Raw genomic sequence first — 11,462 nt, 5'->3', positions numbered from 1 at the left:
AACATCCTTTCCTGATTTAAACTCTTCAGAGTATAGGGATAGAGGGAACATTCTTCAAGTTCATAAAATCCATCTATGAAAAACCCACAGTGAATATCATGCTCAATGGGGAAAAGCTGAGAGCCTTTCCCTTAAGATCAGGAACACGTCCAGGATGCCCACTCTCACCACTATTGTTCAAAATAGTACTAGAAGTTCTAGCAACAGCAATCAGAAAACAAAAAGAAATAAAAGGTATTCAAATTGGCAAAGAAGAAGTCAAACTCTCTCGTTTTGCAGGATGACATGATAGTTTATGTGGAAAACCCAAAAGACTCTACCCCCAAACTACTAGAACTCATACAGCAATTCAGTAATGTGGCAGGATACAAAATCAATGCACAGAAATCAGTTGCTTTCTTATACACTAACAACACAACTGTAAAGATAAATAAGAGAAATGATTCCATTTAAATAGCACCAAAAACCATAAGATACCTCGGAATAAACCTAACCAAAGAGGGAAAAGATCTATATTCTAGGAACTACAGAACACTCATGAAAGAAATTGAAGAAGACACATAAAGATGGGAAAATATTCCATGCTCATGGATCGGAAGAGTAAACATTTTTAAAATGTCTATGCTTCCCAGAACAATCTATACCTTCAATGCCATCCCAATCAAAATTCCAATGACATTTTTCAAGGTGCTGGAACAAACAATCTTAAAATTTGTATGGAATCAGAAAAGACCCCAAATGGCCAAGGAAATGTTGCAAAAGAAAAACAAAGCTGGGAGCATCATGTTGCCTGATTTCAAGCTATATTACAAAGCTGTGATCACCGAGACAGCATGGTACTGGCACAAAAACAGCCATATAGACCAATGGAACAGAATAAAGAACCCAGATATGGACCCTCAACTCTATGGTCAAATAATCTTTGACAAAGCAGGAAAAAAAAATGCAATGGAAAAAAAACAGTCTCTTCAATAAATGGTGCTGGGAAAATTGGACAGCCACATGCAGAAGAATGAAACTCGACCATTCTCTAACACCATTCACAAAGATAAACTCAAAGTGGATGAAAGACCTCAATGTGAAACAGGAATCCATCAAAATCCTAGAGTAGAACATAAGCAGTAACCTCTTTGACATTGGCCACAGCATTTTCTTTCAAGATACATCTCCAAAAGTTAGTGAAACAAAAGCAAAAATGAACTTTTGGGACTTCATCAAGTTAAAAATCTTCTGCACAGCAAAGGAAACAGTCAACAAAACAAAGAGGCAACCCACAGAATGGGAGAAGATATTTGCAAATGACACTACAGAAAAAGGGCTGGTATCCAAGATCTATAAAGAACTTCTCAAACTCAATACCCAAAAAACAAATAATCAATTCACAAAGTGGGCAGAAGATATGAAAAGACACTTCTCTGAAGAAGACATACAAATGGCTAACAGACACATGAAAAAATGTTCATTGTCATTAGCCATCAGGGAAATTCAAATCAAAATCACATTGTGATACCACCTTACACCAGTTAGAATAGCAAAAATGGACAGGGAAAGAAACAACAAATTTTGGAGTGGTTGTGGAGAAAGGAGAATCCTCTTACACTGTTGGTGGGAATGCAAGTTGGTACAGCCACTTTGGAAAAGAGTGTGGAGGTTCCTCAAAAATTTAAAAATAGAGCTACCCTATGATCCAGCAATTGCACTCCTAGGTATTTACCCCAAAGACACAGATGTAGTGAAAAGAAGGGCCATATGCACCCCAATGTTCATAGCAGCAATGTCTGCAATAGCCAAACTCTGGGAAGAGGCGAGATGCCCTTCCACAGATGAATGGATAAAGAAGATGTGGTCCATATATACAATGGAATATTACTCAGCCATCAGAAAGGAAGAATACCCAACTTTTACATCAACATGGATGGGACTGGAGGAGATTATGCTAAGTGAAATAAGTAAGGCAGAGAAAGTCAATTATCATATGGTTTCACTTATTTGTGGAACATAAGGAATAGCATGGAGGACATTAGGAGAAGAAAGGGAAAAATGAGCGGGGGGGATTGGAGGGAGAGATGAACCATGAGAGACTATGGACTCTGAGAAACAAACAGTGTTTGGGGGGTGGGCATTGGTTAGCCTTGTGGTAGGTATTAAGGAGAGCAGGTACTGCATGGAGCACTGGGTGTTATATGAAAACAATGGATCATGGAACGCCACATCAAAAACTAATGATGCATTGTATGGTGTATGGTGACTAACATAAGACAATAAAATTAAAAAATAAAAATAAAATAAAAATCTGGGGGAAAAAAGAACTTATAGAACTCAACACCAAAAATAAATAAATAAATAAATAAATAAATAAATAAATAAATAATCCCTTTAAAAAATGGGCAGAATACATGAACAGACATTTCTATAGAGAAGACATACAGATGGATAAGAGAGACAAGGAAAGATGCTTAACACTAATTATCAGGGAAATGCAAATCAAAACTACAATAAGATAGCCTCTCATACTCATCAGAACGGCTAAAATCAATGACACAAAGAATATAAGTGTTGGCCAGGATGTGGAGAAAAAGCTACCCTCATGCACTGTTGGTAGAAATGCAAACTGGTACAGTCACTGTGGAAAACAATACAGAGAGGGGCGCCTGGGTGGCTCAGTTGTTAAGCGTCTGCCTTCAGCTCAGGTCATGATCCCCGGGTCCTGGGATCGAACCCTGCATTTGGCTTCCTGCTCAGCGGGAGGCCTGCTTCTCCCTCTCCCACTCCCCCTGCTTGTGTTCCCTCTCTCACTGTGTTTCTCTCTGTCAAATAAATAAATAAAATGTTTTTAAAAAAGAAAACAATACAGAAAGTCCTCCAAAAATTAAAAATAGAATTACCATATGTTTCCAGCAATTGCACTACTGGGTATTTACCCAAAAATATATAAAACGCTAATCTGAAAAGATATATGCATCCCTACTTTTATTACAACATTATTTACACTCGTCAAATAACAGAAGCCCAAGTGTCCACTGATAGATGAATGAAGATGAATAAATAAAGAATATATATGATTATATATAAACCTTATATATATATAATGAAAATTATTCAGCCATGAAATGAATGAAAACTTGCCATTTGCAACATCAGAAATGGATCTAGAAAGTATAATGTTAAGCAAAAGAAGTCAATCAAAAAAATGCAAGTATTGTTTTATTTCACACATATGTGGAAATTAAAAACAAAACAAATGAACAAAGGGGGAAAAAAAGACAAACCAAAAAACAAGCTCTTAACTCTTAACCATATTGAAGAAACTGGTAGTTACCATAGGGTAGGGGGGAGGGTGAATTGGTGAAATAGGTGAAGGGAATTAAGAGTACATTTATCTTGATGAGAACTGGATAACATATAGGATTTTGAATCAGTATATTGTACATCTGATACTAATATAACACTGTATGCTAAATACACAGGAAAATGATAAATGATAGATGATAGATTAGATAGATAGATGATAGATAGATAGATAGATATAGATAGATAGATAGATGATAGATAGATAGATAGATAGATAGATAGATAGATAGATAGATAGATAGATGATAGATAGATAGATGATAGATAGATAGATAGATAGATGATAGACAGATAGATGATAGATAGATGATAGATAGATAAACAAACAATTGACTTAAGAGCTGTGTGATTTTATGAATAATTCAACTGGACTGAAGTCAGAAAATTAAATGTAACCAGATGAGGATTTTATTTAAGTTCCATAGTTTCCTTCTCTTTCTTAGTATAAACAAAATGCCCTGGATCCACACTATGCTCTGTTTTGTGGTGTCTTCTGAAGAGATATGTGGCATTCAATCCTCACCACCTTTTGTTGCACTTTTGGGTAGTACAGGGATATTTCAGAATCACTCATTCTCTGAGTTTCCTGAGGCATGGCATGGTTGTGAGTGACTTACTCAGTACTTTTCTGTCTCAGTACAGAGTTACCTTAACCTCTCCATACATAGTAATTGTGTCAGGATCATGGAAGAATGGGACATTCTGGTCTGTATCCCTTCACAGAAACATGAATATAAATAATCATCCATGCACAGACATACATTTGTGAAAGCTCTGGATTCCAGATAAAAGCACAGGAATGCCAAAAAGATACTGAGTAAATTAAGAAGGACACTTTCACTTTACCTCAAATAGCCTTATCCTACACCATGTAGCATAGGTCAGAGAGAGACTTCCCCTGCTTCTGAGCTCCCCCATAAGGAAAGGAGAGTCAACTAAGCATCTGAAATCACTGTGAACACAAGTTGTCAAGCTCACTTACCCATGGACCTTGTGAGCAGGTCCATATGTGGTACCTTTGCCAACCTGCCCCAAATCTCTGGCTTGGCTGACTGGTAAAAGACTTTCCCTATTAAACACAGTCTATAAGCACTGGAAAAAAATATTTCTTCAAATATGCAAATACCAATGCAATGCTACAAGGTTCACAAAGAGTCAGGGAAATAGGTCACTACCAAAATAACAAATAAAACACAAGCAATTGACCGTAAAGAAATAAAGATCTAAAAGCTATCCGAGAAAGAATTCAGAATAATTATCTAAATGAGAATAATTAAACAACTAAACAAAATCAAGAAACAATATTTGGAGAAAATGATAAGGTCAGAAAGAGAATAAAACCATAAGAAAGAACCAAATGGAAATTCTAGAACTGAGTAACACAATGACTGAACTGGAAAAAAAAAATCAAGAAAGTCTGAACCGTCTTGGCAAAACACAAGAAACAATCTGTGAGCTCAAAGACAGATTATTTATAATTTCTCAGAAGAATAAAAGTAAAATAGAATACAGTTAGAAAGAAGAAAGCCTACAGAATTTATGGGATCCCATAAGAAAACCTATATATGCATTTACAAAAACCACAGAAGATGTGGAGAAAGAGAAAGGGGCAGAAAGCTTAGTTAAAGAAATAATAATAGAAATTTTCCCAAATCTGGGGAGGGAAATAAAGATACAGAGTCAACATAAATCAAAATAGACTAAACATAAAAAGTTGGTACTGAGATACATTATAATTATGAATTCAAATAACTTAAAATCTTTTAAAAAATTAAATTGCAGCATTTTAGGGACACCTGGGTGGCTCGGTTGATTAAGCATCTGCCTTCATCTCAGGTCATGATCCTAGGGTCCTGGGATCAAGTCCCGCATCAGGATCCCCGCTCAGCAGGAAGTCTGCTTCTCCCTCTGCTTGCTGCTCCCCCTGCTTGTGCTTAGTATCTCTCGCTCTCTCTCTCTCTCTCCCCTGCTCTGACAAATAAATAAATAAAATCTCTGAAAACAAACAAACAAACAAACGGGGACATTTTACCTTTTCACAAGTAAAAAGTATAATTAATCCAGGTACTGGAAGCCAAGAAAACCATAACAACATTTAATGTATTATCTGCAATAAAATTGAATTGTTAAATATTTTTTTAAATTGCACCAAAATGAGTAATATTATCATTTTTATTTTTAGTTTAATAAATTAAAATTGTTTTATAGTTTATTGTTTTTCCATCAGGATGGAAAATTTTGAAAATATTTCATACCTAAAATAAATTAAAGATAATTATCATATTTGCAATATTTTGAGAATCCATGATTATTTTTTAATTGAACTAATTGCATACCATTTTTGGTAATTATTTTATTTTTATATTTATTTTTTTAAAGTTTTTGTTTAAATTCCAATTAATTAACACACAGTGTAATATTAGTTTCAGATGTAGAATTTAGATTCCACACTTACATACAACATCCAGAGTGCATCACGAGGGCACTCCCATTTTATTAAATTTCTTGGCCAATATAATCAAAATTGGGAAATAAATTAGTATATGAAGATAATCATTATTGTGCATTTACTGAAAAAAAAATATAAAATACATGATCCATAAAACTTTAGAGACACAGTAACATTGGAAGAATTTGAATAAATATATTTGTTTCTTTGCCCACTGAACTGACTGACTCTTAACATACCTGTGAAAATATGTGAAGAAATTATTTGAATTCCTTCCCCAACCTTGGCTTAGGTCCATCCTGGGCTTTTACTTAACTTAACCTATATTGTTCAAGTCTCAGTGGACATTCTCTAGTGAATACAAAAGAAACAAACAAAAGCAATAGATTAAATCTCCAGGTGAAGAAGGCATAGAATCATTGTTGCTGCTGCATTACTTGAAGGTATCAACTGTAGAAATGAAAGATTACTATGTACACTTGTTTGGAAAATATTCAATAATGTTTATCATAAAATGATTTTGTTCATATGATGATGATTGAACCAGTGTCAGCTGACAAAGCCTGTGCATTTGTAAAAGTGCAGAGTTAATGCAAGGTACTCCAAAAATCTTCATTGTTTTCTTATTTTAATAATCATACAAGAAGAGAGACTCCTCAGCAAGTGCTTAAGAGAACTTTATTTATAATTTAGTATTTTTCTGTATAATAAGCAATAGATGTATTTGGACATCCCATTAGCAAGGGAACATCATTTTTTTTTGACTGAAGTAGGTTTAAACACTATAAAAATAACTTGTATTAGAGTATGTATCCTTGGTGCTTCTCGAGTAGGAGACCTAAATTTCATCTGGTCCCAGGAATTCAGCTAGATAGGGATCAAGCCATTCTGAACACCTACAAACTCAAAAGGAGATCGAAGAAAAGAATAGCAACAACTCTCTGAACAGAAAAGCGACCACTTTCTGGAAGGTAGGATGTGCAGAGAAGTGAATCCAAGGTGCTATTCGGGAAGATAGATGGGGGGGAGGAGCCTCTGTCAGCCACTACTGGCAAGTGATAGAGCAGCAGAGCACAAAATTGGAAATTTTAGAAGTCGGCTCTGCTGAGGGAAGTCACTTCAGTGGCTAAGTGGGGGGTGGAACTCTCACCTGGACAGTGTCCCAAGACCCTCAGGGCCACAGAAAAACCAGGGGTGCCTGAGTGTGACAGAGCTCCCAGGTATTGGAGCAAGAAAGCCAGCTGCAGAGAAGGCCGCCGAGGCGTGGGCTTTCAGCTCGGGGTTGCCATAAACCATGATCTGTGGCACAGTCGGGCCACTGCTCTTGAGCAGGGACCAGCAAGAGGAAGATCCAGTGAGACTCCCCTTCCTCCCCCAGGAGGAGTGGCACAGGAGTGCACCACAGGAATCTGCTAGGTTTGGAGAATCCAAATGGGTTCATGTGCCAGAGACAGAAACACTTGGTCACAAGCCTGGTGAGCATGGAGTGCAGCCGGAGACCAGGGAGACGGGAGTGATTGACTGCTTTTCTCTGGGGGCTGACTGAAGAGTGGGGCCCTGAGTTCTCTGCTCCTCCAGAGCAGAGATTGAGAAGTCACCATTTTCACTCTCGTCCTCCAAATTTGTATGGAAAGCTTCAGGGAACAAAAGCTACCAGAGAGGAAACCTGAGCAGATTACTTAAACCAGACCCGGCAAGGGCGGGGCAATTCCACCTTGGGCAAAGACATTTGAGAACCAGGCAACAAGCCTCTCCCCCAGAAGATCAGCAAGAACAGCCAGGCAAGACCAAGTTTACCGATCAATGGGAATGGCAGAACTTCAGCGCTAGGGGAATATTGCACATAGAATTCATGGCTTTTTTACCATGATTCTTTAGTCTTTCAAAGTTTTCTTTTTTTAACTTTTTTTCTTTTTTGAATTTTTCTTTTTCTCTTTTTCAACCAATATCTTATCAATTCTTTTCTTAAAAAATCTTTTTTATTTTTCATTTTTAGAGCCATATTCTATTCCTTCAAAGTAGTTAACCTTATTTTTGGTATATAAATATATATAATTTGTTCTCTCTTTAAAATTTTGGGATACAGTTTCTTTTAACAGACAAAATATACCTTAAATCTCTAGTGTATGGATTTATTCTAGCCTCCTACCTGATCACATTCTCTCCCCCTTTTTTTTAATCCTCTTCTTTCTTTTTTCAACCTACTTCTTACCTTATCAATTACGTTTATAAAATCTTTTATAATTTTCATCTTTACAATCATTTCCCATCCCTTCATCATATGTACCTTATTTTTGGACATATATAAGTTTTTCTTTCTTTAAAATTTTGGGAGGCACTTTCTTCTTAGTGACCAAAATACACCCAAAGTCTAGTGTGTGGCACTGATCTATGCACCAGCCTGATCATATTTGATCATATTCTGTTTTTTGTTTTTGTTTTTGTTACTGTTTGCTTGTTTTTATCTTTATCTTTTTTTTTCTTTTTTCTTTCCTTCCTTTCTTTCCCCCTGGTTTCAGGTCTCTTCTGATTTTTTTAGTGTATATTTTCTGGGGATGTTATTACCCTGTTAGCATTTTGTTCTCTCATTCATCTTTTCTCCTCTGGACAAAACGACAAGACGGAAAAAATCACCTCAACAAAAAGAACAAGAGGTAGTACCGTCTGCCAGGGACCTAGTCAATACGGACATCAGTAAGATGTTGGAACTAGAGTTCAGAATGATGATTTTAAAGATACTAGCTGGGCTTGAAAAAAGCATGGAAGACATTAGAGAAACCCTTTCTGGAGAAATAAAAGAACTAAAATCTAACCAAGTCATAATCAAAAAGGTTATTAATGAGGGGCAATAAAAATGGAGGCTCTAACTCCTAGAATAAATGAGGCAGAAGAGAGAATTAGTGATATAGAAGACCAAATGATGGAAAATAAAGAAGCTGAGAAAAAGAGAGATGAAGAAATACTGGATCACAAGGGCAGAATTCAAAAGATAAGTGATACAATAAGATGAAACAACATTAGAATAATTGGGATACCAGAAGAAGAAGAAAGAGAGAGAGCAGTAGAAGGTATATTAGAGCAAATTATAGCAGACAACTTCCCTAATATGGGGAAGGAAACATGCATCAATCTCCAGGAGGCACAGAGAACCCCTCTCAAAATCAATAAAAATAGGTCAACACCCCGACATCTAATAGTAAAACTTACGAGTCTCAGAGACAAGGAGAAAATCCTGAAAGCAGCTTGGGAGTAGAGATCTCTAACCTACAGTGGTAGAAACATTAGATTGGCAACAGAGTGATCCAGAGAGACCTGGAAGGCCAGAAATGACTGACATGATACTGTTAGAGCACTAAATGAGAAAAATATGGAGCCAAAAATACTCTATCCAGCTAGGCTATCATTGAAAATAGAAGGAGAGAGAAAAAGCTTCCAGGAAAAACAAGAACTAAAGGAATTTGAAAACATGAAACCAGCCCTACAAGAAATATTGAAAAGGGTCCTCTACGGAAAGACTAAAACTAACATAGACTAGAAAGGAACACAGACAATAAAGAGTAACATTCACCTTACAGGCAATAAAATGGCACTAAATTAATATCTTTCAATAGTAACCCTGAAAGTAAATGGGCTAAATGCCCCAATCAAAAGACATAGGCTAACAGGTTGGATAAAAAGACAAGATCCATCAATATGCTGTCTGAAAGAGACTCATTTTAGACACAAAGACACCCCTAGATTGAAAGTGAAAGGGTGGAAAACGATTCACCAAACTATTGGATACCAAAAGAAACCTGGGGTGGCAATCCTTATATCAGACAATTAGATTTTAAAATAAAGACTGTAATAAGAGATGGGGAAGGACACTATATCCTACTTAAAGGGTCTATCCAACAAGAAGATCTAACAATTGTAAATATCTATGCCCCTAACATGGGAGCAGCCAATTATATAAGCCAATTAACAACAAAAGCAAAGAAACACATTGACAACAATACAATAATAGTGGGGGACATTAACATCCCCCCTCACTGAAATGGGCAGATCATATAAGCAAAAGATCAACAAGGATATAAAGACTTTAAATGACACACTGGATCAAATGGACTTCACAGATATAGTCAGAACATTCCATCCCAAAGCAACAGAATACACATTCTTCTCTAGTGCCCATGGAACATTCTCCAGAATAGATCACATTCTAGGCCATAAATCTGGCTCAACCAGTACCAAGAGATTAGGATCATTCCCTGCATATTTTCAGACCACAATGCTTTGAAACTAGAACTCAATCACAAGAGGAAAGTGGGAAGGAACTCAAATACATGAGGCTAAAATGCATCCTCATAAAGAATGAATGGGTCAACCAGGAAATAAAGGAAGAATTTTTAAAAATTCATGGAAACCATGGAAAATGAAAACACAACTGTTCAAAATCTTTAGGATGCAGCAAAGGCAGTCCTAAGAGGAAAGTATATAGCAATACAAGCCTTTCTCAAGAAACAAGAAAGGTCTCAAATACACAACCTAACCCTACACCTAAAGGAGCTGGAGAGAGAACAGCAAATAAAGCCTAAACCAAGCAGAAGAGTTATAATAAAGATCAGAGCAGAAATCAATGAAATAGAAACCAAAAGAATAGTGGAACAGATCAACGAAACTAGGAGCTGGTTCTTTGAAAGAATTAACAAGATTGATAAACCCCGGCCAGACTTATCCAAAAGAAAAGAGAAATGACCCAAATCAACAAAATCATGAATGAAAGAGGAGAGATCACAACCAACACCAAGGAAATACAAACAATTATAAGAACATATTATGAGCAACTCTATGCCAGCAAATTAGATAACCTGGAAGAAATGGATGCATTCCTAGAGATGTATCTACTACCAAAACTGAACCAGGAAGAAATAGAAAACCTGAACAGATCTATAACTACTAAGGAAATTGAAGCAGCCATCAAAAATCTCACAACAAAAAGCCCAGGGCCAGATGGTTTCCCAGGGGAATTCTACCAAACATTTAAAGAAGAATTAATACATCTTCTTCTGAAACTGTCCCCAAAAATAGAAATGGATGGAAAACTTCCAAACTCGTTTTATGAGGCCATTACCTTGATCCCCAAACCAGACAAAGACCCCATCAAAAAGGAGAATTACAAACCAATATCCTTGATGAACATGGATGCAAAAATTCTCACCAAAATACTAGCCAATAGGATCAAACAGTACATTAAAAGGATTACTCACCACCACCAAGTGGGATTTCTCCCTGGGCTGCAAGGTTGGCCTAATATCTGTAAATCAATCAATGCGATACAATGCATTAATAAGAGAAAGATCAAGAACCATATGATCCTCTCAATAGATGCAGAAAAAGCATTTGACAGAATACAGTATCCTTTCTTGATCAAAACTCTACAGAGTGTAGGTATAGAGGGTACATACCTTAATATCATAAAAACCATTTATGAAAAACACACAGTGAATATCATTCTCAATGGGGAAAAACAGAGAGCTTTCCCCCTAAGGTCAGGAACATGGCAGGGATGTCCACTATCATCACTGCTATTCAACATAGTATTAGAAGTCCTAGCCACAGCAATCAGACAACAAAAAGAAATCAAAGGCATCCAAATCAGCAAGGAAGAAGTCAACCTCTC

Source organism: Callorhinus ursinus, unplaced genomic scaffold (genome assembly GCF_003265705.2).
Source record: "Callorhinus ursinus isolate GAN/ISIS: 27379988/994484 unplaced genomic scaffold, GSC_fseal_2.0 scaffold105, whole genome shotgun sequence".
Lineage (NCBI taxonomy): Eukaryota > Metazoa > Chordata > Mammalia > Carnivora > Otariidae > Callorhinus > Callorhinus ursinus.
Note: the sequence above shows the minus strand (reverse complement) of the source record.